The sequence below is a fragment of the Vanessa tameamea genome, chromosome 14, assembly GCF_037043105.1.
Source record: "Vanessa tameamea isolate UH-Manoa-2023 chromosome 14, ilVanTame1 primary haplotype, whole genome shotgun sequence".
Taxonomy (NCBI): domain Eukaryota; kingdom Metazoa; phylum Arthropoda; class Insecta; order Lepidoptera; family Nymphalidae; genus Vanessa; species Vanessa tameamea.
This window is the reverse complement of record NC_087322.1, coordinates 5747394-5763183: the sequence shown is the minus strand read 5'-3', so window position 1 is coordinate 5763183 and position 15790 is coordinate 5747394. Positions and strand designations below refer to the sequence as shown.

At 30.5% G+C, this 15790-nt stretch overlaps 1 protein-coding gene across 2 annotated transcripts in view; it reads left to right on the top strand.

Annotated features, from left to right (window-relative positions):
• LOC113398775 (elongation factor-like GTPase 1) overlaps positions 1-15790 on the top strand; it is a 104797-nt gene that overhangs the window by 85292 nt on the left and 3715 nt on the right. The window lies entirely within an intron of this gene.

Below are 15790 nucleotides of genomic sequence, written 5' to 3'. Positions count from 1 at the left end.
ACCACCTCCGACGACGATCGGAACACCTTGATACTTTGGAGGCTTTTAAACGTGAGCTTTAACATTTCGTTACTCATATTATTAATTTTAATTCATATTTTCAGTACAATATAATAATTAGTTTTATTTATTTATAATTTAATAAAAATATGTTTTGCATTTTTGTGTAATTTTAATAATATAATAAAGCGTGTAGTGTGGGAAAGTATGAATCTAAAATAACTTGCGATATACATTAATGTGACCTACCTAGAAACATATAAAATAATATATTTGGAACGTTTTATGGTTGTGCTAATTTCCGATGAGAATTTTTTTGTGATGTCCTCAGATTAATTTTTCCATTTCATAAAAAAATTATTAATCACAAAAGTAGGCATAGATTTTATGTTTATGATACTAGAAAGTCATTATAAAAATATGTTAATTTTTAATAGAATCAGGAAATCGGCTGTGTATTTAATAGTCTCGGAATGTTCCATAGATCAAGAATGTTGCGTCGCGCTCGGGTTGACTTCCTACCGACGATGTTTTTTTTACACAATCTTGTTGCTCGGGTATAAAGATACGTTTATATTGATTTTAAGTTAACACTTAAAGAAATGTTACAATAAATAACTTTATGCCCCCTTAAAACGTTGGTACTTAAAATGTAATTAAAATATATCTTGTCTTATACCTTGGATTGGAAATATACTTTTAAACGTGCTATATTAAGAGTCAATAACATTATTAAAATAATGGTTGATATTTTTTCTTTTATATGAAATAAAAAGAATTTTACAACTGCACTCAAGAAACAATGAACATCCGATAATCCCACTCGACCACCTTAAGTCGTTCTCGTAAATAGCTTTACAAACACAGCACCTTCAATTGTTTCAAAAGTTATTTCGCAGAACAAGAACCATTCATGAGAATTGTAAATTGTCAATGTAACTCTACCATAGACTGTATACGCGATCCCTTTATGAATACATGCTAAAAAGAGAAAGAAATCTCCATTGTATTGTACTATCGTATCGATATGTTGTCTGCCTCGCTTCATTTATGTTCCGTTGTAATAACAGATCGCCTGGTCCTTTCTATAGGCTAGTGAACGCGACCTTATGCTATCTTCTGTCTCTCTCGCTCCCATTCAGTGTCCGCGCGCTCGCATGAATGAACCGCTTCTTATGAATGAGTGGACAGTCGCCATAGTACTATGTATACCTACTGGTATACGTGTCTTGTTCTCAGAACATAATACATATTGGAAATGTCAATGTACGTGTGAACGAAGAAGTTCCAAAAATGCGAGATAAAACATAAATCATAAGAATTATTTTTATATTTGGTTCGGATATCATAATTAATCAATAATCCGGGAGATAGAGTTAGGTATACGTATTTGTTCGTTAAGGTAACATAGAAAATGTGTCACTTTGAAAAATATTGTCCAGTATAAAGATAGATAAAGTATAGCTTACTATGCCATTTCTGCTGAGCGTCCCAGTTCTTAGGCCCCATGGCTATAACTTTGAATGTATGTACCATGGCACGTGGTCGCATGTTTTTTTTTCTTTACGAATGCGAAGGCAAGTTTTATTGGGATTGAAATTTTGACAAAATTGTCCGTTATTTAGTTTATGATTTCTTTATAAAGCAAGGAAAAAAACGTTACGTGGATATAAATAAAAAACTCGTGAGTAGAAAAAGCTTAGTTACTGGATCAATTATACGTTATCTATATCTTACACATGTTTGCAAATAAAATTAAAAGGTGTCCTATTGTGTACGTATACGATATTCAAAGTTATCATAAAATAACAATTTTCAAGCAAATCAGGATAATGTGGACTGTGATTTTCTTGCTTTATATTGGATCCACGTGGATTTTTAAAAAGATAAAATGGAAAACTTTAAGGTCACACGTGTAACAAATACTCATATTGACTGCTAATCATCTATTCAAACTGTTATTTGTCGAAAACATCGTCTGACAGTATTTCGATTCTAAGTCGATATCCATCAAGTTCTGAATTATTTCTCCGTCAATTTTTATTAAAATCGATTTTATAGAAAAAAACACTATGAGACTAACGAAAACGTTTTAATATTTATATTATACAGGATGTGTAAGCTTACTCATATCTAATTTAAATAGTTGTAAATTCTACTTTTTTGTTGTAAAGCTATTTTAATAATATAAATGTGTAGGACGCTGTGATTTTGTAACGTCAATTGAATAATTATTTAAATATCCCGTATTAAAGTTGTAATGTATGAATATTTTAGGTAATTAATTAATTTGTAACAAATATAAAAAAAATGTAACACTTTATTTAGACTAATTTTCACTTTTAAATTATAATATAGGTTAGTTTATTTGAATAACATAACATATAGCCCCGGATCTAAGATCTTTCAAGCCGGGGCACAAACTTGACATGACTGTTCCCTTACGGATTTAAACACAATGTATTTGAAAAAAAAAAACATATTTCATATTCTTTATCCATGGTATTAGTTTAATAAAAATTGGCGCCAATTTAAATAACCGCCCGGGGCAGGTACGTCGGTGCCTCTTAGTTTCGGAGAAGATAACCTGATATATATAGGAAAATTACAATTTATTTAAATTTTACTTTCAATTCTACTTTTAAATAGATTATGGGATAAACTCCAATTTACCTGATAACTTACTACGTTTTGCAGTAAAGAGCCGTTATTTAAATGAATATGTATATATATTAGAAATACATACGTTAATATCTATATAACATTACTGTGTAATAGCAATTTTATTCTAAAAAGTTATCTGGGCGGAACCTTATTATCGAAGTAGAGTTAGAAATCATCTTTCTTTTCCACAACACACGATAGATTTTCATAATACTCGGCATTTGATAGCTTGTATCTTGTGTTATCATCTCATATGTGAACCCAAGATCTGAGCTGTAAGATTTACCGAGCTATGAAATAGTTCCTAATACCTATTTACTATTTTACAGCTTATTACTAACCAGTGACCCGCTCCGGCTCCGCACGGGTGCAATGCTGATACTAAATATACTATAAAATGTCTTACAACGTTCACAGCTTTTTTGTCGTCAGACAATACAAACCGCTAATCCCCTGCGTTTTACATCTGTAACATCTTCGAAAATATTCATTTAAATTAAGTACATGCTGTAAAGGGTCATATTGAATGCACATGCACAATGTACTTAAGGTACTTAATTAGATAAGGATTAATGCTGTATTGCTTAAAATCGCTTCAAAAATAAGCCATTATTTCTCGTAAAACGTAAAGGATAAAAAATAATATTTTCCATCGCAGACTTTTTTGAATACCTTTTTAAGGTGTATAATACTGTAGTACATAATTTTAATCTATCTCGTAGGGTTCAGTCAGCGTTTTCAATGTAAGCTCAAAAAAATGTGTTTATTTACGACATGTTTCTCCACTATATTATGCATATATTATATATATATATATATATATATATATAAACCTTCCTCTTGAATCAATCTATCTATTGAAAAAAACCGCATCAAAATCCGTTGTGTAGTTTTAAAGATCTAAGCATACACAGTGACAAACAGCGGTAAGCGACTTTGTTTTATACTATGTAGGCAAAGATACATATAACGCACATAGATTTTTCAGCATTTCTTTCATTCGTATCATTAGGCAGTATAGTTCCAAACAATTTGTATACATTGATCAAAGCACTTCCAATTCCATTCTTCATTATATCCCCTTTCGATTACTTGAGTAGAACGACCTCATCACAACCCGTGGGTGTCGAAAGACCCGACTAAGGGAATTTCGTTAAGCGCACCCGTCAATCGAGCACGTAAACGTCTCGACCACCCCTATCGTGGCGGGGAACTTTTAATAAAAGCTTTTCAAGGAGACTCGTTAGGCAGACGGCCAACCGGAAAATCTTCCAAATTATTCTTTAAAAAGTTCGTTTACGACAGTGTGTACATTGCCTAAATTTATGGGTATAGAATTTGCGTAAAGATTGACATAAAGTAAAAAAGTAAAGTAACTTGTAAACTTTCCAATAAGGAGCTACAAAGATTCTAACCACTGGGCCATATCATTAATCAATATGTATTTCCATAATGAATGTCCAAACGAAAAAAGTCTTAATAATAACATAACTATTACAAAGGAAAGACTTTTATAAAACAGGAAGCTGAACCTTAGCGGACATTATAATTATACTTAGTCAATCGTTTTAACAGTTTAGACATGCATTAAAATTAGAGGATAATAAAATTTTCGAGTGCCCTCCGTGTTTATGCATATGTTTAGCTTGAAAGGAATTCCTGATTGAATAAACAGATGCCGGTGTAAACTAGAGCTAACAGATGCTGAAATACATATGTATGTTGCGGAATTGTACTTTTTTATGATAGATTCGCTATAAATAATTACGGATTAAAATGGAATCAGATTTTTTTTCTTGCTTTATAAATCTTGTGCGATAATAACTGACTGTTGTTATATCGAGCGTTACATTAATTCCGTGTCAGCTTAGCGCAAAAAATTAAAAAATAATAAAAATTTTTAATAATAAAAACATATCTACAGACGTGACATGTTCTTCTTGTTTTGGTATCATTTTTGCTTCATTATTAATAAAATGTTAGAAAGATCAAAATAATTTTATCAAATTTATTTACACTTTATTAAATTAGCAGCTATAAAAGTTTTAAATTTAATATAAAAAATCACATCGATCTTGGGAAAATTAATATGACGGTAAAAAAATAAACATTACCCGCCACGTTTCGATAGGAAGGTGAATCGAGGTTTTTTTTGTTTATTATTTAAAATGTTTATAATCTAGTAACTCTGTGTATAGTAGATAAGAAAGAAAGAGCTCTCAAAACTGAGTGCATTGTCCCGATAGTGGACTAAACAATGGCGCACTTCAAACTCAAGTGGTCAGCATTTTTTCCGCACCCCATCGGGTGAGAAACTGACGAATCCATTGGCACGCGCACTCAAACCTTTTGTAAGGTATTCCGTCGTATTAAGATTGTATTGTTCTTTACTGGGAAGTGACATATCCGGTGCGACCCATTCTTCCAAATAACTTAGACGACGTTAACGCGTTTAACAGATAATATAACTTCTTTTTTTTTTGTTTTATCACTTTCATTTGCTGATTAGTCGGGACTATTGATATATTGTCGAATTAAATGTACATATTTATGTCTGTTTTTCATAATTTACTACTGTATATATGTATGTAGGTATATAAAAAGGTTTTTATAGACTGATAATACTGTTGAAAATGTATTTTTTTTTTACAAAATGTATCTATATTTTATTGGTTATCTGTTGATTTTTAAAGAATAATATTTAGCAAAAAATCTTGAAACAAGATGTAATATTATATATAAAATCTTGCCGGATTTTAGGCCTACCCTCTAGGATTAGGTTAGTTTTCTGAACCGTTAGGTTCAGCAAACTAACTTATACTTTGCACAAACAATGAATGTGATTTAATTAAAAATAACCTACCTACCTACATATATAAGGAACGTTAAATAATTATTTTTACGCGATCCGTTACAATGTTCTTCGTAATTTGACTGCGAATGTTTAAGTATATGATAGCAACTTTAACCTGAATAATCCGACGCCACACTGGGTCTGATGTCACTATCTTGATGTTCACGCAATATTATCACGCGATACGAAAAGATGCTAATGACGAAAACTACACTCATTTGTGTTGCAGTTATTAGAAAACTTCATAATGGCTTGTTTGAACTCGCACTAAAATAATAATCACCGAATACACGCGACGGGTCTCACAGGACAAGAAGTAGACGATTTTACAATTGTTATAGAATAATCTTTTATAAGGCTGATTTAGTGTTATTATCTTCTATCTATAAAAAATTAAATATTTGACAAAATATTAAATATTCAATTCTCTATAGAAATTTTTAAAAAAAATACAATTTTTCGTACGAAATAGGTATTTATTACGTTTTTCCACGACCAGATACAACCAGACAACTACAAACGCTCAAACAAGGACTAAAGAATAAATATTTATCAAAAGTATTATTATCCTAATTTATAATTTCATGGAAAATTTTAATCAATGATTGATTTAAATATTATCATTAAATATATTTATAATTTTTAGTATCCGCCCTTTTTTTTGCAACAGTACTTTTATAAATTATTTATTTTAATATGTATAAATTACCTGATTATAAATATTGGAAGAATTATTACCGAATTCATTCTTTTTAAATTTGAAATGTAACAAAATAATGAGGAAGCGAAGATCCGATTGGGTGTTATAAGAGAGCAGTCAGATCCTTTAATATGGAACCGTGTATAAGGGCGCACGTGTAGTGTATGCACAGACACTAGACAAGACAGTCGCAATTAAACAATGAAAAATCGAAATATGTCAATTCTTGCTATATCTGTTCACACACTTGGATGAAGACAAAAGTATTGATTTAAGTTCTAATGCTAGAATTAAACAAAAAAACAGTTACGTTTTGAGTACCTACCAACGCCAGAAAACAAGCTTTTCTTTACATCTATGTCATCTTATTTTGAGACATAATTTATTGTGTAGATTTTTCTTATATATTTTGGGTGGCAATCAAAATATTTTTTCTCCTATTTATTAACTAATAAACTAAACGTATTTGAATCTGATCTAATTGAAATACCTTAATTAGAAAATAATATATGTTAAATTGGAAATATCTTCAGAACTCCAATCAGACTATTCCCGTTAACAGGCGTAATATACGACTAAAAATATATCGATTATCTTATTTTTAGTACAAATATTTATATCATGTAATTTTTTAACCGCGACCACTTGTTATATGACAAAGTGTATAAACCAAATAGCATTTTTTTGCCAAAAATAAAACAATGCGAGGTGCTTTCCACCATTGACATGTCTAACTTTATTATTGATCTAATGTCAACGTTGCAAAATCTTCTATGAGATTGATAAATACTACGGTACTACGGTACTTCCGATCGCATATGATGTTACAATTTTTTTAATTTTCCTGGTGATACGCTTGCCACCCACAATAAAAGAAGGGTATATAGGACTAATGTCAAACTATCTACAAAAACAAGGGGACCCTCTCAAATTTAGTGTGCCATGGGATCGCTTACGTACGCTGCCTTGACACCCCGACGACTTGCCTACCTTGAGAAGGTTTTAAAGGCCCAGAGGATGTCTTCGAGTACTGAGTACATATTGAACTCCTCTAAGAGCTAGGCCCCTCTATGGCAAGGAGAAGAAGGGTAGGGAGGAAATATCATAGTTTACTTATCTCGTCTCCTTTGGCGTTTTCCCTCTCCAGCTTTGCTAAAATGGACTCACAGTAGAGTACCTTAGATTCCCTGTGCATTATCTGTAAAATCTTTTTAAATTTATGTCTTAAGTCTGTGCTCGCAGATTTAGAGTGAAGGTTACCCTTATGTACATTTATAACTATCTCTGTTATTGATTTTTTCAAAACCGGCAGTACCTTCTGATTTTTATTATTATCTATAGGAAAACATATTATTTACATACCTATGTAAATGTTAATCTAATGGAATCATTGTTAAATCATTTATAAAATTAATTTTAAATAATTATATATATATATTAATGATATCCACTAAAATATAACATTAATTGATCGTAACATCCACGTGCAAGATCACGTCAACCCACGTGCGACCTCTAGAGCCTGATCGGGCGCCATCGATTCCCGAAATAGAACAATAATTGGATCTAATCAAATGGATTCAGCTGCACGCCTCGTGTATACCACAATTCGAGGTATAAATAAAATTATTAGGTCATTTATAAATAGATACGAAAATGCAATAATTGAAACGATTTTATCAAAATTATATTCATTGTCGTGACGTTGATTTGGTAAATTAAGTAACCATAATATAATTTAATAATAATACCATTGAGAAAAAATATATCATGAGATAGTATCCTATGTAATGTCCTACTTTATGGTTTGTGCTCCAATGAATCCTGCAATAGGTTGACATACTTGTGGCAGATTTTAATCAGACGAATACAGATATCCTAATCACTTTGAATTTAAACACAAAAATAAGCACTCTGTGGTGCTTGCCCGGGGTTGAACCCCCTTGTATTAAGATTAAGTTGTTACCACTTAACCAGCTGAAAAAAGATTCTAATTATATAGATTCAATTAGTTCGTTTAATTATAAACAAGAAATGTCAACGAAAGCTCCCTTTAATTTATCGGTTGCAGTTTATAAGTAGTTGTATGAAAAATCGAATCAAAATATTTAATGGATTCGCGAGCGTGCTTGTTTATGCAATTTACTTTCACCATGGACGATAATTGTGGTCTAAACCGGGAAAATATTAGAATTTCCGTCATGTCGCAATCGAATATCGTTATTCGAGCCTAAATGCTCGTATATACATAGCTTTATGTGTGCATATTGTCCTCAGATATGTGTGTAACGCGTTTATCTTGACTGTTAAAACAAATGTATCTATTACTTATTGCGTATTTTGTTAGTTTTCTAGCCTTATAGTTTATAGTGTTGTTAAGCGCGTTTTTATATAGGCAATTTATTAATTATTATTCCAACAGCTTTTATAAACGATTTGTTCCTTAAATTAATAAAATAAAATAGATTAATCCGTATTGAAAATTTGAGCAATATATGATATTATGTGTATGTTTCCTTTTTTTTGTTTTTTAATTCTAATTTCCACGTTATTGATAAATTAGTTAACCGTCCCGGCTTCACGCGGATGCAAATATGGTCTATATTTAAACAACTTTTAGATTCACAACAGTCCAGCAACCATTCGAATGTTTAGGAGTATTGTCTTTACCTAATTATATATACATAACAAGTTCTCGCCCGCGGCGTCCCTCGCGTTTTAGGGGTGGCTCGTCAGATGTGAGGTATAAGAAAGTAACCTGTGTCCATCCTTGAGGTTCAAGCTTGCTTCATACCAAACATTATCTAATTCGGTTCAGTGGTCCGGCCGTGAAAAAGACAGACAGACAGATACTTTATATTTATAATATTAGTATAGATTGTTAATTCATATATTTGAATGCAAAACAAACTAAAAAAATGTACAAAATAACCCGCAAGCATTTAAATGTTGAACGTACATGAGAAATTGACAAAGCAACATTTCTCATACTCTAACTTTGAGCACCAAACACATCTTAAATTAAGGGCATCACCAGATGTTACAGGAAATAAGTTCTTAGTCGTGCACGTAAGTACAACGGATGCTAGTAACGAGACCCGCTTCCTTCGCTAGTCTTAAAATATTGTGCATTCTTTAATATTTGATAGCGTTATTGATGCTTTCCATGGTCGTAATTGGATGACGTCACCGTACAAATTCTATCTAATACGATACTTTGATGGATAAAATACAGCTAGTCGATTTTATTGATATCGATTGCTTTAAGCGTAGGACTACATCTAAGTGTACCTTATGTAAGTGATTCCAAAAGCATGAGAGACGTGCTAATGTCGGTGTGACGATGACGTCACGAACGAGTCGATTCCGTCAAATCGGAAACTCGAATCGCATGCAATTTGTCACCGACGAGCCGACGGTAAAAAGCGGTCCATTACGTTTTTCTCCCTTCCCGTCGATCGTTTCCCGTCACGATAACGAATAACATAAAAACAAAATCCGATCTGATCTTGAGGATATTCGATAATAACACTTCTCATCACAGGGCAGTCGGCTGAAAATATTTCTGGAATTGTCGCCGCGCTGTTTACGTTTTTGCTATTCACTCGACCATAAGTAACGGCCAAGTTCTATTTATAACCTTGAATTGATAAGCATAATCGTAATTTTTTGCTTGTACCGTTTGATTAAATTATATTTGTTTTAGCTTCAAACAACAATTGTTAGTCCTTGAGATAATAGAGCACTACGACGTTGGTTTGCTTTGCTAAATTATCATCAGTACATAAGTACAGTTATCATCTTTATGTATTTAATTACCTTATTATTAGGTATTAGGTAATTATTGGTTGTAAGTTTAATACCAACTTTACTTAAGCTTCAGACGTGATAACATCATATATATTTTGTTTAATTACCCAAAATATCAAGATAATCTCGGATTTTTTTTAACTAAACTTGAAAGTTCACAATGCAATTAAATTCCGATTGCGAATTTTCGATTTGATTTGTTTTATTTTGAATGTAATAAAACTACCGTATCGCAATGTCAATTAAGACATTTTTGATTATAATTATTTGTCTACCATCGACAAGTAAGTAATCACGATAATAATTAAGACCGATTAATTGTAATTTTATAAAAGTTAAATACACTATGACCAACCAGAGGACTAAGAGAAATTAGCAATGGTCAGGCACTACATTAAATTGTGTTATATTTCCGCGTGCGCCTGTTGGCTGCGTTTATTTGCCGTTCCGTTACGAACAACCGGAGCTTGTAAGCTTATTATAAGATGTTTTTCTATACCGACGGATGTTTGCGGTACGCGAACATTATTTTGATGCCCGTCACAGTAAATCGATTCCAGCGACACTGAAGGTCGTGTATATTGAGGAAAGAGATGTTTTTAGAACTATTAATTCGAGTGTTTAGGAGTATTCTTTTATTTAAATGTATATATTGTCGACTTATATGTAACAGTTACTGTTAAAAATCATTTAAAAAATATGCTGGTTGGTTTGAAAAAAAAAATATAATAATTTATATAATAATAAGATTTGATCGTTACCAGCACCAAATATAATGCACAGTTTAAGTCTAATCGGTTAAAATTCAGTTAAAAAAGCTGACCCACTTAACTAGTTGAAGGTGATTAAAAACGTTTAAATATGATCATTGAATCATTTTGCACACTTTGAATGCAAAGCGACGTATTTTTCAAATAAAATAAAAATTAAATAATACATAATATATCCTGTTTCAATCGAAAGGGTAAAGATGAACAAATCTTTGATTTACATATTCCATACAACAACACTGCTTATCTACTTTAATTTCACTTCCAAAGTTAAAAACACCATTTAGTGAATCCGTAACGAAAATCATCAAATTGTTCAATATCTCGAACAACAAAACCGCGTCAATTAAATGTCTGAGGTTTTATATTGCTTAATCCTTTAATAGTTGGAATAGACTACTGTACTTTTTATTGTAATATCACACTTTACTATGAAATTATTAGTATTATCATTGAACGCATCCGCAAAAGGAACGCAAATATATGGTAAATAAATATTTAAAAAAAAAACAGCTTTTCTTTTGTAATTCATCCTACGTTGTACATTGTAGGTTGGCTACATACTGGTATGTTTTTTTAAATCGTATGTATATCGTTTATGTTAGTTAATTGCGGAAAAATATTTATAAATAATTTGTTGCATAAAATTAACAAGTATTACAAGACACCCAAGTAAAAACTGTCGTAACTGATTACATTATAATTGAGATCTCATGTTTCTGCTCCGTCATGCTCAATTCTGTTGATATTTATAAAACGAATTTAAGGGTCTGATCGTTGATTGAATTTGATATCTAAATCTTTATACATACATATTTGTTGTTAAGGTATAATTAACTATTTTTCACTCAAATAAACCTTCAAATGAACTCTAATATGTATGTATGATAGTCAACGACGGAACTCTTTGTAATTTTTTAGTTTTTAGAACGTATTTTGGACAAAAATACGTGTATTTTAACGATATACGATACTAAGTATACTAGAAATTACAAGAGCCATTTTATATATTTCAATACACGACTGCTAGAAGAATGTCCGACTAAGAAAAATAAAATGGAATTGTTATTGTTGTTATATAGGTGTGTGCTTAAGGATTGTTTTATCAACACGTAACTTATCAAAATTCAATCTTTACACGCTACTTATGAATGATTTCAAAGGCTTAATTTAAATAAGTAATTCTTGGATGTGAAGGCCGTAACGATTCATTCATATGGAATTCGGATACTTGTTATTGTATAATATGTTTGATAAACGTACTGAATTCATTGACGCTCGATTCATCCTTTGACGTGACAACAGGCCTTGACCCAGAAATCTGTTCTGGATTTGAGGTCTTGTAAAATATGTCCATATAAATAATATCAGTAATGCGATGTCCCGCCGTGTGACAGACGCGTCTCCCGGAACAGAACATAACTGCATTGCTCGGCCAAGGTGATATAGGACACAACGGTCTATGTTTCATCTCTTACCATCTTCGCTACGCGGAATTCATTGTCTTTTCAATTCGTATGAAACAGTAGAATACTGTTGAAGCTATCCTGGATATTTAATATCATACCTTCATATTAAACCTAAATCGTGCTAGATATTCGTCGTTATCTTGGCGAGTATAAGTTTGTGAATTAATCTTTCAGATAGATATATAGATAGATATGTGGATGAGAACTCTGTTTTATTATATAATGAAGTATGATGTTTTTTATGATGTATTTATATTCTAATCAGGTTTTAACTTTCATCGCGATAATTGACATTTCAAATTTTGTAGTACCATAAAATTAAAAATAATAGATATTATATTTTAATACTATCACTAAATATTGATTTTCGGTTCCTCTTGTCACGATCCACATTCAAACCGTCGGTATTTCCCCTTTCAATAATCTTAAAAAGCTGTCGTCGATATAATATACATCAGGTCGCCTGTATAATACAGGCTGTATTACTAATTGTCCATTTAATAACTAAAAAGTTTTATTTCGTTAGTGAAACCTCGTTGGAACTTAATAAGCGATATTCGTCATTGTTTTACAATTATTCTTAGTAAAGTAATTAATTAAAATATTCAGCGAAATTTAATCCTATATCCGCTACAATTCACTGTAGTACCACGCTTTCTTCATATCCTGGTTGTATGTCGTTTAATATTACATAAAATTGCAACATCGTGACATTGATAACATAATATAAAACCTTTTTTTTAATTAATTAAATATTTCTGCTATCGTATGAAAATGATTTGCCTGCAATATAGAATTTTTGTGTTATCGTTTTTAAGTTATTACCCTCCATTACCGAACCTTAGAATATTTCTTATATTGAACCGATAAGGATATTTTTTTTAAGTATGCTTTCCCGATATTTCCTATTTAAAAGAAACAAAATAGAAAGTAGATTATTGGTTTGTTAAAATTTTATATTATTTACAAAATGTCACTGCAATGCATAGATAAGTAAATATATTGAAATATATTACTACGTACATACATATATTCATGAATATTAATTTGACAGTAATTGTTGATTAAGGGGACTACATGAGCTAAATGCAAGTTTAATATTGCAAAAAAGTATATGATCCAATGCAATAAACCAAATGAAAAAAATATATGATAATCTTCAGGATACATGCTAGTTATTTTGAAAACATGATGTAATTCATTTGGTACGATAGAAAAAAATCACAAATTTACCTCTAAAAAAATCTTTTAACAAATAATAACTATACGTGTATATATTCAATAATTCTGGTTTTTTGTCAGATTATTCTACAAACAATATAATACTATACCCCTGTGTCACTTTTTTAGTAAAATCAATAGATTTTTTTAAAATCAGATATTCTTATTTTCGACCAAAATGCGTACGCATGTGTGCGTAAACGCCGTGTACAGACATTGCCGGCCGAGGCCTGATGCTATACAGACGTGTCGATATTTTCGCCGCATCATTACGTTACGAGATATTTTTTTGTAATTTTAATTGTAAATTCATTGTTTCATGTTTTCTTATAATAAATATTTTTCTTTCTTGTAACTAAATATATTAAGTTAAAATAGTTACTACTAAGTAATTAGGCATTTATTTTTTATTATATTATTTGTTATAAATTTTAATTATGTAAATATGGGAAATAAAGTGAAACGCGTGAGGAAAACTAAAAAACTTTTATATAAATAAAGCGCCGAACATACATATGAGCGACATTAAAAGGTAAGAGTATTTTATTAGTAAACATATTTTTTTTTTATATAAATTATGAATATTGATAACATCTATTAGAAAAAATGTGCAATCAGTTCGTATAGAATCAGATTTTTCGAGTAACCCTTTAAATATTACGATAGAGTATTTGGTCAAAGTCAGGAAAATATCAAGAGAGTGACTACATTCGATCCCCATGAACTGATATTTTTCATTAAAAGTACTATGGGGCACATTTAGATACATATTTTTTAAATATATACTTTTATAATTAATAAAAATATACTAACAGTATTTAAAACGGGATATTTACCATGTTTTTTATTTTTATTTGGTGGAGCTCGATATTTCGACATTATCTACGAATGCCTTGTTCACGAGACTCAACAACTCTCGTGAACAAAATAAAAATAACCATGTTAATTTAAAATCTAATAAAAATATAATTATTAACATATATTTATTTTTCACAGAATAAAGAAAGTCGAAAACAATAACACGGAAGCTATTTATATTGCGTAAGAGTTTAATTTTATCGATTTTGTTTATAATAGGAATTAAAGTTATGTATGAACTAATTTTAATAATAAAAAAAAAAGTAAAGTCGTAACAAAAAAAAATGTAATTGTTGTGAACCAAAGAACTAGAATATTTAGAATTGGCATTTCTACGTAATTCAAAAATTTAAATTTTTGTTGTAACGTCCGCCATATTGGATTGAATATGGCAGCAATTTATGAATGCATTGTCATCGAGACTAAATATGTGTGCCAACTTTCAGCTCCATAGCTTCAGTGGAAGTGGGTGTCATATTGATTGCAAGATTCCAGGACATATGTACATAAATTCCTACATACAAGTGAAATTAAATAAAAGATTTTAATAAAAAATTAACACATTGTTTTTTTTTTGTAGTACCAAATGTAAATAAAAATATTTTAAGTTTAATTAAATCAGTTTTATTTTTTAATCATTTTCGAATAACAGGCAAAAGCAGTACAAATAATTTTAATATCCTATCTATTTTTATGAGATTTATGATTAAGCCTAGTATGATTAACCTAGTTAACCAATAATTCAACCAAATCGACTTGACGACATTTTTTTCTAGTACATATTTAGATGTTTTTTTTTTAAATTGAATATATATTTTTTTCTTTGTAAACCGATATTAATAAAACGAACAAACACTACGCTATATGTTACCCCACGGTTACTACACTACAGATTTCGAACACTTATGATTTTATTATATAAATAGATTATCAAACTTTTATAAAATGTTTAAAATTCGTATGTTTTAATATTTAGTATAAGAACTAATTGTGCTATAATAATATAAATACATATATTGTAAGTTTAATTCAATCAGTTTTATTTTATAATCATTTGTTAACTAACATCGAAAGAAATAAAAACAATTCTGTTGTCCTATCTATTTTTATGAGATTTATGATTGATCTTACTTCGCTCGGTTTGGCGCCATCTATTAGAATATTTGGGCGTAACCTCGTTACCTCGCTTAACCCTTAGTTCACGGGCTTGCCGTTTTTGTCGATTTTGTGTGTGCGTGCGATTCTCAACGGCACTTAGCTCTTGTAGTCCTCTTAAGTTATTGCTTTAATAAAATAAAATAACTAACCAAGTACAAGTGTGGAGACGGGTTGACTCCCTAATCTAAATCAGATACCATAATATTATAAGACTACACTTCCCAGTGTATTACAATATTATGGTATTTCTATAATTTTTAATAATGCTTCGATGAAATTAAAATAA